The sequence below is a fragment of the Pteropus alecto genome, unplaced genomic scaffold (assembly GCF_000325575.1).
Source record: "Pteropus alecto unplaced genomic scaffold, ASM32557v1 scaffold224, whole genome shotgun sequence".
Taxonomy (NCBI): Eukaryota; Metazoa; Chordata; class Mammalia; order Chiroptera; family Pteropodidae; genus Pteropus; species Pteropus alecto.
The window spans coordinates 2,116,045-2,128,614 of NW_006436289.1; the positions used below are offsets into that span (position 1 = coordinate 2,116,045).

The following is a 12,570-nucleotide window of genomic DNA, read 5'->3' on the forward strand; positions in this document are numbered from 1 at the left end:
CAACAGAGAAGACCCAGGTGACTCCTGCTTCACTCAGATGGACTGAATAAATAGATGACATTAGGAGGCTCTTGTAAGACTGGCTGCTCCTGTGTGTCTGCCCCAGAGGACACCTCTGGAGAACAATTAAAAATTTGTATAAAATCGGGCCAAAGCCCCATTTTGGACCTTTCTGGGAGAGTCACTGTGGAAGAATGGCAGCCTGTGACTCAGTTACTGGGCCTAGGTGGGCTCAGCTGCTGCATGGACGTTGGACAGGTGGCAGATCTTAAAGTCATATTTGGACTCCAAGGAAAGTCACATTTAGAATAAGCTCAGAACAGTGACAGAGCCAAAGAACTCTTCCCTTGCTCGCCATTGACATCTGCCATTTTCTGCCTGTTATGTTGGGCAGGTACTTCCTGTAGTGGTTTTAGAACATGGCCACAAAATTCTTTAGCACTTGTTCCAATTAGAGGTGGCAATTGATGGTGGTGATGGTGGTGGTGGTGGTGGTGGTGATGATGGTGGTGATGATGGTGATGGTGGTGATGATGGTGATGATGGTGATGGTGGTGATGTGTGACTGCTTGGACCAAAACAGAATGGTGGCATTAATGCTGTATGACTTTCAAGGCCGGCACAGAAAAGCTTCTGCCTGACTCTTTGAGGAAAACCAGCCACCAAGTAGGAAGTCAATTACCTTGAGACTGCCATGCTGAAGAGGTGTTCCAGACCATAGCCCAACTGAGCTCCCAACTGACAGTCAGCATCAATTGTCAGCCATGGGAATGAGCCCTGTTGCCTATCGAGCCTAGTAGAGCCTTCAGATGCCTGCAAGCTCAGCCCACATCTTCCTGCAACAATCAAGTGAGAGCTGCCTCACCAAGCCCTCCCCAAACTCCTGACCTGCACAATTATGAGCACCAGAATATGGTTTTGTAAGCTAAGTTCTTGGTAAGTAATTTGTTAAAAGTAACCAAAACATTTCCTCTCTTGGATCTTGGTTTTCTACTTCAAAATGAAGGGTTAGACTAGATAATTTTTAAATCTATATTTTGAAAATTATTAGTAGATGAATATGGTATTTTTAAAAGAGTTCAAACAGCACAAAAGGTTAAAAACAGAAATTAAGCAATTTCCTTCCCTACTTTTGAGTTCTCCCCACCACTGATTCTTATATCTGTCAACAAGTTATAAATCCTTCCAGAAATTTTTTTATGTGATTACAACACATAAATTATATCTTTAAAAACTATACATAGAATTATAGAATACTTTTTTTTAGTAATTTGCTTTTATCATTTACTAAATACAGATCGGAGATACTTTCATGTTAATACACATAAACCTACCTCATTCTTTTTATAGTTGCATAGTATTCCATGGGATGGCTATATCAAGATTAACTTCCCCATTTCCTATTGATGAATGTTTAAGTTGTTTCTAGGTTGGTTGGTTGGCTTTTGCTATAGTAATACTGCAGTGAATATTCTTATATACTTATTTATACCTTCTTATTCAAATGTACTTGTAGGTTAAATTCCTAGAAATAGAATTCCTAGGTCAAAGGATATATGAATATAACATTTTGATAATCATTTCCAAAGTTGATGTCTAAAAAGGTGGCCCAAATTTATATTCCCATCAATGAGAAGGGTAGTTTCTTACATCCTCATGATGTTTTACATTTTGTCAAACTGGTAGAAGAAAAATCGTATCCTAGTTTTAAGTTTTCATGCCTTTAATTGTGAGGTTGAACATTTTATACACATGTATTGATGGTTTTTTATTTTTTTATCCTTGAACAGCTAATTTATACCTTTGCCAATTCTATAGGTTTATTTATCTTATAAAAACTAATTTGTAAGAGCTTTTCTTATGTAAACTTTTTGCCATTATATGTTTCAAACATTTTTCCCATTAAAATTATTACTTGTCTTTGACCTTATTAAAGATGATTTTGTATATAGACAATTTTATTTCCCATGATATTAAATTTATCAATCTTTTTTTAAAAGCATTTGAGTTCTGCCATGCTTTCAGAGGCCTTCCCCTCTCCAGGATCATAAAAATAAAATAATAAAATAAATCATGTATGTTTTCTTCCAGGTATCATATGTTACATTAAAATTATTGTTCTATTTGGATTTTGTTTTTGGTATAAGGAGTGAGATAGGGATTCAATTTTATTGTTTACAAATGGTTAGACTAGTGCTATAAATTACATATGTAAGCCACATACGTAATTTAAACTTTTCTATTAGCCACATTAAAAAAAGTAAAAAGAAACAGGTAAGAGTAATTATGACATATATTATTTAACCCACTATATCCAAAATTTGATTTCGACATGTAACATATAAAAATTATAAATGAGTTATTTTACATTTCTTTTTTCATACCAAGTTTTCAAAATCTACTGTCTATTTTGGACTAGCCACATTTCAAATGCACAGTAGCCACATGTGCCTATGGGCTACCACATTGGTCAGTACAGGGTTAAATTATGACCCCAATAACATTTGTCAAGTCCATTTCTCCCTCGATTGATTTGAAATGCTGCCACTAACATAGCAAAATTATTTTTTGTATTTAGGCCTATTTCTGGTCTTTATTCTTTTCCATTAAACTGTCTCTCCCTTCTCACCAGAATATGGTTTTATAAGCTATGGTTTTATTCTCACACCAATAATGAGCTATTTTTAGTTATAATAACTTTAAAATATTTTTAATACCTTGTAGAGTGGATTTTCCCACTTATTCTTTTTGTTTAGAGTTTTTGTGGTTCTTCCAGTTTAGTTTTTTCTCTAGATAGACTTTTATATCTAAAATTAGATGTTATCTAATACTATAATATAAATACTATGCTATTTTATAGATACTGTAGTACAGAGAACTATAACATTGACACTAATATCTAACATTATATAGACATTAATATCTAAAAGTATATTATTCTGAATAGCAAACAAGCTCTATTGTTGGTGTTGACCAGGATCACAATGGATTTTGGTGTTGACCAGGATCACAATGGATTTTGGGGCCAGAAAATGGATTTCTAAGGTCCCTTCTACTCTACATTTTGATGATCCCACTTTGCTGCCCACAGAAGGAAAGCAGGGACTGGTGATAGCCACATCCTGTGTGACTAGTGTGGTGGGCTCATTTGTGCTGTGTGTCACCGACTGTGTGACCCTCTAGTGGGTAGAGGAGCCTATGTGCCTGGTGAAGAATGCCTGCTTAGGAAATAATCAGTGGCAATAGTTTAGAAAGTCTCACGTGCTAGAATTGCTGGGGAGGCTGGCTGGGAGGAGGAACTGTGCTTGTTCCCTGGAGATAGTTGTCTTGGAAGGTAGGTAAGAGGGGAGCTGGGGTGGGAAGAAAGGTGGAGTGAGGGGCTAAGATGGGAGGAGAAGTGAGTCAGAGAGAAAAAGCAAGGAGAAGAGGAGGGGGGATAAAGAGGAAAGAGGGGTTGGGGTCAGAGAAGAAAGAGAAGTAGAGGGGTGCAGAAAAAGGGGGCTGAAATAGACCAAATGGAGGGAGCCAGAGGAGGAGGGCAGGCCCTGCTGGAGAGGGAGATACAAGGTTCAGGAGAGCCCGGCTGGGACAGGCTGGGAGGCTTGCAGTGTCTGGGAGATCTCCTCACCAGGACCTCTTGTCAAAGCAGCTTCATGGCCACGGTGAGTAGGAGTCTTCAAGGAGTGTGAAGAAGGGCTCTGATCTGCAGAAATTGAGGTATCCTTGGGGACAGGATTAAGATTGTGGGGGCAGCTCCAGACGGGGCCTGATTGCCAGAATCCATTGTGCCTGGAGTGTTGGGCCAGGAGCTCAGAGCAAAAGCCGATAAGTCCCAACTTTCAGAAATGTCTGTAGTTAAGATATATAGAGTCTTCTTTACTCTTGAGACTGGGTTGTCCCGTGTGGGAGAGAAACAAGGATGAGGGATAGGTGAAGTTGCATTCACACTGAGGAGTGAGAGAGTGATGGCTCATCATAGACTCTCAGTCCCTTGATGCCACTTGATGTTACTGTCTTGTTGGTTAAAGGCAATGGGATGTCTTCAGTCTTCTTCCAGGAGAAGGGAATGGGTTCATCCTCAAATAACACTCCGGATTCTCAGGGTCACATCTCCAACTGTGATCCACACACCAAATCGGGAAGATGGAAGGACAGATTCTCAGCCTATCACACCCAGGGAACCTGAGGTGCAAAGTCATAATTCCCCCTGCCCACAGTCACTCAGCAGCCCATTGGTGGGGATAGAACTAGAAACCCGGGCTTTCACTTCCTGACTGAATGCCTTTGCCAGGTATTTCCTTGTTCTTGCTCTGTCTGGAGAAGCAGAAAAGGGAGTGTCAAGCATTGACTCCGAGCCACTGGATTTTTAAGGAGTCACAGGGTCACACTGAGATGGAAACAAAAGGGAAAAAAAAAATCTTCACAGCTTCCAGGAGATGTGCAGCCTGTCTCCACAGACTGCTTGCTCCCCATCACAACCGCGACAAAATGCTATTTTCCTTTCAGTGGTGTGCACAGGTGCCAATCCAAATGAATATTATTCACACACTTCTGTCCAAACACTGTGAAGTCTTCAAAGGTTGATTAAACCTCTGACATTGTTGCTTTATTTCTTTGGCACTCCTGCCAGGTGAAGACCCCTCTCGTGTGACCTTACCCCTCCTATTTCTGTGTCCTTCTCCATGCACCCCACCTCCTTCTCACAGGGAATCCAGGAGGGGATGGCACCTGGTTTCCTTGGAGAGGGGTTGGTGGGGAGCCTGGTTTGATTTGGTTTGCTGAGGACTCAGGGAGCCCGTTACAATGAGGGCAGCTTGTATGAATGGGTGCTGTAGAAGAAGGGCACTTAGGGGTGTGGAAAGTGAGGGATTTGACTTTGATTACCCAGGAAAAATCTATTTCCTGCTAGTAATGACTGGCTGGTGGATATTGGAAATCACAGCCCCCCTGCTTGACTCATCAGTCCCCATTGGAGTGATGTCTCATTGGAAATCACACCTGGTGAAATGAGGTGTAACATGCAGCCCTACAGACCTGCCTTCTCAGGACAGCCTGACAGTGGTGACTCAAAGGTGCTCAGTACTGCCTAAGGTCCCTTTGTTAACCCAAGAGAGCCGGTAATGCTGGATCATTCTTCAGGTTTCCTTAATCTTATCTGTCACAGAGGTGGGGTGTACACAAAATTTAAGCATCTCTGCACTACCTGCAGTGTTTCAGAGTACCTAGTGCCCAGGGATACTCCATAATGTCAATGTTAAGAAAGTGAAACCTTGAAAGTTGTATTGAACCTCCACAGGCCATAGAGTCTCTCTGAGTAGTTTTTTTGTTGTTGTCCAGCATGGTTTCCCTTTTTCTTGGTAACAGCATCTCACATTTCTTTTGAAGAGCCACACCTTTCCTACCCTAATCGAGAGGTTTGAGTGGGCTCCTCTCCACACCCCTTCATCTCACCTTCAGGGATGGGTACATGACAAAAGACTGATCAATTAACGTTGGACCATAGTGACTAACCCAAGGATTAGTGTGAAAACCCAAATGCAATGCTAGGACTTCTGATGGGAAAGAAGCATTCTTTTACCTGGCCTTGCTAAATTGATTACAGATAAGACGGGGGCGCACTTGACTCTGTGGACTCCAGATGGAAGGACCACATCAGTGGCTAACAAAGAATAAAGAATAGTGGAGACACATATACGATCACCTGATTTACAACAAATATTCTACCACAATTCACTTTTTAATAAATGGTGCTGGGTTCATTGGATATTTATGTGGAGGAAAATAAACCTTGACCTCTACCTCACATCATTCGCAAAAAATTAATGCATGAAGGGTCATAGATCTAAATATGAAAGCTAAAACATCAACTTTCTGAGAAAAAACAAAAAAGAACATATTCATGCCTTTGAGATAGTTTTCTTCAACAGGATATACGCACACTCCTAGCCCCCACCGACAAAACTAAACATAAAATAAATGTTAAATTGAACTTTATTAAAATTAAGAACTTCAATTCATAAAAAGACACTAGTAAGAGAGAGAAGAAGCAAGTCAAAGACTGTGACAAGATATTTGCAACTCATGTATCAAAAAAAGGACTACTATAATCAGAATATATAAATAACTCCTACAAACCAGTAAGCAAATGACAAACAATCCAATTAAAAAGTGCTAGTGGGGGTGTAAATTGGGATAACTGCTCCAGAAAAACATTTTTGAAGTATCTATTAAGACTAAACAAACATATGCTCCATTTTCCGGCAACTCTACTCCAGAGTATACACACTGAGCAGAAATTTGTGTTTTTGTCCACCAAAAGACATGCACAAAGATACTCATACCAGCTATATTCATAGGAGCCCAAATTGGAAACAATCAATGTGTTTATCAGCAACAATTTGTGGTATATTCATATAATAGAATACTGCACAGCAATAAAAAAAGAACAAGCTCATGTTAAAACAAGAAGCATAAATTCCACAATTGTAATCTTGACTGAGCAAAGTCAACCACACTGGAATACCCACTGTGTGATCTGATTTATATGAATTCTAGGTAAGAAAGAGGAATCTGTGGTGACAGAGTTCAGCAGAGTGGCAGGGTTACTGACTACAGTGGGGCATAAGAGAGCCACATGAGGAGCTAGCAATCCTGTATCTTGATGTGGGTGGTGATTTCATGTGTAGAAATTTACTGAAGTGTACACTTAAGATCTGTATACTTTACTGTATTTAATTTGTACTCTAATTTTTTTTAAAGGGTAAATAAAGAGAAGAGAGAGATTGAATCCTGTGATATCATCTGAGCACCTGGATCAAGCTATGCCTGAAGATAAACACTCCTGGACTTCTCAGAGCCAATTAATTTTCCTTTTTTTTTTTTTTTTGCTTGAGTCAGTTTGTGCTGGGTTTTCTCTCACTTACTACTAAAATTATGTGCATGATTAGCATTTTCCTGCTTCCAGGCCAGAGTATTCCTCTTTTAGCCGGAGCAGATGGGGGGAAGTTCTATACTTAATGGGTTCCCAGGTGAGCAAGTTCCTCAGTTTGTTTCTGGTTCTACTAGCAGTATGCTACCAGGCAGGAATATGACATATTTTGCCTCAGTCTTCTCATCTGTAAAATGGAGCTGATAATAGCACCTATCTTACACAATAGGTTAGGTCCTTTTGTGGAGTCTCAAATACCTTTTATTCTTCTTTCTAGTCCTCTTTGACTAATGTTTGTGACTATAACTACCATCAGGACAAGAACTGTCAGTTTTTCTCACTACCATATACCTAGTGTCAGGAACACTACTAGAGTTTATAGAATCCTAGGCGGTTTTGTGTGTGTGTGTGTGGAGTATCTGTCTGTATAATCAGTTTTAGTCACACAAAATCAGTATGTCAGCACATTCAGGTGATCCAATCTCATGGACCTCCATGAAAGAAATACTGCTATGGCTAGAGAGAGTAATCTGCCCACCAATCCACATACTTGAAAGAGGTTCCATAGGTGTGAGGTACCTTAGAGCATCTGGTCAACCCCACATTTGAGTGTTTGGCATGGATAGGGTGGGAAGGTGGGGTGGAGGTTAGAGAATTCCCTGAAGGGGAGAATCAGGGACAGTGCTCACATGGGGCTCAGGTTCCCAGTTCCAGCAGGTACTGGGAACCAGAGAAAAATTTTGAAAATTCACAAGGAGCTACTTCAAAGCACAAGGCCTTGAGGTACAGGTCCTTTTTGCCTAGGTCTCAGATTAGGACTGCCCAGTACAGCGTCTGGCACACAAGAAGTCCTCAATTCATGTTTATTTGAATAAACGAATGCATGGAAGGTTGCACAAGGATTATATAATACATGGTAAGTGGTCAATATGTGTGATAGTTGCATTATTATTCCTGAGAGGCAGGAACCCTCCTTGCTCTCATGCCCCCCATAGCAAAGAAGTTGGGTAATGGGGTCTTGTGACCTCGGACTGAGTGAGTCAGCTTCTCACAGGGTCAGGCTTGGGAACAGTTCCATTGTAATCCTGTCACAGAGGACAGATTCCCAAGGAGGAACAAAGGGGCCTGGAAATCAGGCCAGGGAGAAAAATACTCTTTTGGGGTTATTTAGTGTTTGTTAATTGGTCACCTCGTTAGCAGCCTATCTGCAGCCTGATTCTAGCAAGTGAGCAGGCAAAAGAGAGGGGGTCACCCCGGCCAAGACTGGCTTTACAGACTCAATAATAAGGATGGAGCAATTACCGGAACTTCCAGAGCCAATTCCTGTTAAGAGCAGGCCAGGCTGGGCTTTGTCCTACGGAGTAGAGGAAAAGGTCAGTATGCTCTGTGGGAGGAGAAAAAAAAGAGGCCTTCATAGCGAAAGAGCCTGCCTGAGGGAGGGAGACAAAGAAAAGGAGGGCTCTGTGGAGGTGAAAAACTAAAGAAAGAATGACATTTGGAAGTTCCTCAGAATAAGGGGAGGAGAATAATGAAATAAAAATTACAAGGGAGAAGGAGCCAGTGAAAAAACCAGGAGAAACCAAGAGAAATAGCTACTCCAGAAGGCAGCTAGGGAGGCAGCCTAGCAGAGGGCTGCCTGTGCAACCTGAGCCAGCACAAGCCCTCTCTCAGCCTCAGTTTCCCCCATCTGTAAATTGAGGAGCTGTCTAAATCTGATACCCTTTGGGTCTCTGATTCTATGCTTGTGCAGGCATGTGACAAGAAGGGATGTAGAGCTGAAAGGCATTACTAGGAATGCTAATTTCTGCCATGTCCTCTGACATGATCTGAGGCGTAAATAGTGCTACTCCCCATACATTCCACACATGTCCCAGCCCTCTTAAACTAAGGCGGAGCCATGTGGGTAGATCTGTTCAATGAGATGAAGCACAGAAGAGCTAATGAATAGTCCTCCAGCTGTCTCCTGCCCACCATAACAAATTCCAAAGCCTGGGTCCCTGAGTCATTAAGTGGAGCAGAGGCCTCCACAGACCTATATGGAATAAATATCTTTAATGAGAAATAAACCTCTTTTGTTTATAAGAAACTGAGGTTTGGATGGCTTGTTTACTGCATAAGCATAACCTAGTCTGTCCTGACCAATGGACAGGCTAAGTTTAGAGCCTCAGGGTTGCACAATTGCAGCAGCTTCCTAAAGGGCAATTCTATCACCAGGATAACTCTTTCTATCTTACCTGCCTCACTGCTACCGACGTACCTCTCTGAACTACTGATCTGGTATGTCTATCCTTATTCACACACTCTCAGTAGTTTTCCAGTGTCCACCGACAAGTGAAAGGCAAACTCTTTTCAGTGATGTGTAAAGTCCCTTCAATTTCATGTTTAGGACTTACATGGAGGGTCATTTAGTTTGAAGTGAAAGAGAAAGAGAAAGAGAGAAGTATAGGTGGGGGTAGTGAGTCACCCTATTTGCAGAGGGGTGTGGTATAGACTTGAAAGCAGGGGTCCAGGGCTAGGCTGTATGTCTGAAATAAGTGTGGGCTCTATGGGGCTTTGTGTCTATTCTGTTACTGAAAGTCCCTCTCTCTGCCTAACAAGTATCTATGGATACTTGTTTAACAACCCCTCATCTACTGAGATGAAAGGATATCTGTCTCCTTGGTTGGTTGGAACCCAATGAACTGGGGATAAAAAAAGAGTTAGCAATTATTCTGAGACCTGTTTGTGGATCAGCCCTCTGGGCCTGAGCCCTGGGTGGGGGGAGGGTGGTATCTTTCTTTTATAGGTATCTTTCTTTTATAGAATGTGGTCTGCTGTACCAGGACAAGGCCTGCAAGGATTAAAGGGAACCCATAAAACCAGCATGCTCCCTTCCTAAATGCCTCAGAATGGCATGGGCCTGGGATTCTTGACTGGGTGGGATGATTTCCTCTGCATATCTTGGCCCAGGCCAAGAAGCCCAGGTACAGGATCAGGCTCTCATATAGTCACCCTCTGCTTCACTGAGAAGAAACAAGACATCAGCAACACAGAGGCAGGGCCTATCCACACAAGCACTGGCTTCCGAGTCCATAGGAGAAGGGTGGTGCTTTTCTCCTGACTCTTCCCATGTCTTTGTTTCATGAACCACTTGTCATTGTTTTCCAAGAACCCTTTCCAAGGAACTATGAATGGGCATGAGTGGGTGGGAGCATGATAAGTTTCTGCATGAAAGCTGGAGCACTGAGTTTCCAGTGGGTGATGGGAAGATGCCCAGCATACCTTCTATTCCTTCCCTAGCCCTCCTGCCCTCATCCCCAGGATGCCTCCCTTGCTCCTCTTCTGACCAATCTGTCTGTTCCCAGGCTTTGAGCACAGCTCCAGGATCCTTTGCTTCTTTTTTGCCTTCCTCCCCTCCAACCTTATCACCCACAGCAGTGGGTATTCATTATTTAAACAACCCATGCTTCTAAAGTCTTATTTACCCAACATCTTTGCACAGCATATGTCAAAATTTACAGTAAGTGCATTCATCCCATAATAAACATTTGGCTTTGCTGGTCTACCGGCAGCAGGGCTAATTAGGGAGAGTGATTCTCTTGTTATCTGAAGGGAGGTCAGATACAGCAATTAGCATCCTTGCATGGCTTTCATAATTGTGACTTTGAGGCTAGGCCCTTTGGTGCCAGGTGGAGAAGAGAAGTTGGCAGGGAGGAAAGGGGAGTCTTCCCCAGCAAGTTCTGGAAAACCAAAGCTGAGCTTTGAGAAGCAGCCAAACTGGTCGGTTTCCTGGGCTCCAAGTCCTACCTGCAGTCTGAGTTCCCTGCTTGCCTCTCGCTTCCCCAGCAGAACCCAGTCTTGAGAATATTCTCTCTCACCCCCATCTGTCTACCCAGCCCTCTCTGTGGGCATTCGTGAGAACATTTGTACTTGAAAATCCTGCCATTGCTTCAAAATGAAAAGCATTCAAGCCAAGTAGACACATCTAACAACCAGCATTTTAAGGTTTGAGAGAAGCTTAAAGGTTATTTGGCTTGTCTCTCCCCCCAATCCCTTTGATGGTCTCTATGGAGACTCTACCAAGCAGTTGTTCAGCTTCGATGGAGAACTCTCTGACTTCCCTTCTCTGAGGAGGAAAAACCTGAGCACTTTGGTGTGGGCTGAGATGTTCTAGGAGCAAGAATGAACCATGGGCATGGCTGGGGATGAATCCCAGATACTGCACTTGCCATCCTTGGACAATGCAAACTTGGAGACAAAGAGATCCAAAGGGACAGGTACAAGGGAACATGTAGAGAGCCAGGCCCAGCCACGAAGCAAAAGGTGATGAGGGGGAGCAGGCAGAGACAATGGAGTCAAGAGAACTGCTCTTTAGGAATCCCCAAGACTACTCTCAGGTTCAAAGAGTCACTCAAAAGACTCTCAGAACTCAGTGAAACTGTTACACTCACAGCTATAGTTTATTACAGCAAACAGATACAGATTATAATTAGTGACAGGGTAAGGCACATAGGCAGGGTTCAGGAGAGTTCTAGGCATGAGCTCCCAGTTGTCCTCTCCCAGTGGGGTCGTCTAGACAGCGTTTACTTCTCCCAGTAATGATGTGTGGCAACATGCACAAAGTATGCTTATCAAGGAAACCAAAGCTTTGGTGTCTAGTTTTTTCTAGGGATCTGTCGCATAGACATGGAGTGACTGCATGGTGGACCTTAACCTCTTGCTCCTCCAGAGGTCAAGCTGATACTGACCTCAAGATAAAGAAAGATACTCTTATCAAGCTGACATTCCAAGGGCTTAGAGGTTACCTCCTAAGAGCTGGGCAAGGGCCAAGCATTTCTCAGGACAAAGTTAATCCTTTCTCACGTGGCTATCCAATGAAGAGGCTGAGGAAATGTTAGAATAGGAACCCACCTCTTCAATCTTCACTTCCTCAGGGGTGGGTCTGGGGGAGCACTAGCATCTGAGCCCAGAAAAAGTCTTGGAGTGATCTCTCCACCTGGGGATGGTCTGGACTCCAAAGAATAAGTCTGAGAGAAGATGCTGTTTATGTTGCAAGAGCAACACACATCAGGGTGAGGAGTGAAAGGCTAAGGGTGTGGAGTTCCTCAGATATACATATTCAGGGCATGGAAGTTTGCTGTTTGAGAGGCAGTGAGTGCATCAAGGTTCCAGAATCAGGTGAGCCTGGGTTTTAAAGCCTGTCTTGTCTACAGCCGTGCTACTCTGAACAAGCCTGATCCTGTCTGATCTCAGAAGCTAAGCAGGGTTGGGCCTGGTTAGTGCTTGGATGGGAGACCACCTAGGAAAGCCAGGTGCTGTAGGCATAAATAAAGAATAATAATAAGGGATTGTAAGCTGACAAGGCCCTTACAATCTGTGAAGTCAACCAAGGGTTGCCTCGCCTGAAAAATAAAAATAAATAAATAAATAAATAAAGCCTGTCTCTACAACTTCCCAACTTTATTGTTTAGATAAATTACGTAACCTCTTTAAGACTTGGCTTTCTCACCTGTCAAAGGAGAATGATAACTGTTCCTGTGTCACCTGACTGTGGTGAAGTTTGCATGAGATGGATCTGAGATAAATGGTAACTATCTTTATCCTCGCCATCTTCACCTCCCGAAAAGCAGAGTTCATCTTTAGATGCTCTTAGCTTCTATAAA

At 42.6% G+C, this 12,570-nt stretch overlaps 1 pseudogene; it reads left to right on the forward strand.

Annotated features, from left to right (window-relative positions):
• Positions 1-12,112: 12,112 nt before the first annotated feature.
• LOC112480457 lies at positions 12,113-12,231 on the forward strand (annotated as a pseudogene).
• The last annotated feature ends 339 nt before the right edge of the window (positions 12,232-12,570 follow it).